Source organism: Hevea brasiliensis, chromosome 10 (genome assembly GCF_030052815.1).
Source record: "Hevea brasiliensis isolate MT/VB/25A 57/8 chromosome 10, ASM3005281v1, whole genome shotgun sequence".
Lineage (NCBI taxonomy): Eukaryota > Viridiplantae > Streptophyta > Magnoliopsida > Malpighiales > Euphorbiaceae > Hevea > Hevea brasiliensis.
The window spans coordinates 178,244-178,886 of NC_079502.1; the positions used below are offsets into that span (position 1 = coordinate 178,244).

Sequence of the window (643 nt, forward strand, 5' to 3'; positions counted from 1 at the left end):
GATTTTGGAGTCCTTCAAATGATTCAAAATTCTCAATTTGGAGGACATCCTTCTGAAAATCCACACACACACTTGAAAAAGTTTGCTATGATCTGTGACATGCAAAAACAACCTGGAGTGTCTGATGATGCAGCAAGATTGAAGCTATTCCCGTTCTCTTTGAAAGATAGAGCATTGGATTGGCTTGATTCTTTACCTCACAACTCCATTACAAATTAGGAGCAACTCACTGATGCATTTCTTGCACAATATTTTCCACCTGGAAAAACTCAAGAGCTGAGGAATCAAATGACAGCTTTCAGACCAAGAGAAGATGAAACTCTTTATGAGTCATGGATGAGATGGAAGGAATTAGAGAGATTATGCCCACATCATGCCATTCCAAAATGGATGATAAATCAGAATTTCTACACAAATGTCACTCCTGCAATCAGAGGAATCATTGATGCTCAAACAGGAGGAGAATTTATTATAAAGCATGAAGATGAAGCTTATGAACTATTGGAGAAAATTGCAAAGAATACTCATCTTTGGAGTAGTCCAAGAGGACCAGCTCCAACTCAGAAAAGGCAAGCTGCTGGAATGTATGATCTTGATCCATTCAACATGATTAATGCAAAGTTTGATGCACTTACAAATGTCC

General features: G+C 38.1%; 1 non-coding gene across 1 annotated transcript; it reads right to left on the reverse strand.

The window, feature by feature from the left end:
- Positions 1-273: 273 nt before the first annotated feature.
- On the reverse strand, positions 274-380 carry LOC131170015 (small nucleolar RNA R71). Its single transcript, XR_009140958.1, has one exon. It is a non-coding gene; the product is annotated as a small nucleolar RNA R71 (small nucleolar RNA).
- Positions 381-643: the final 263 nt, after the last annotated feature.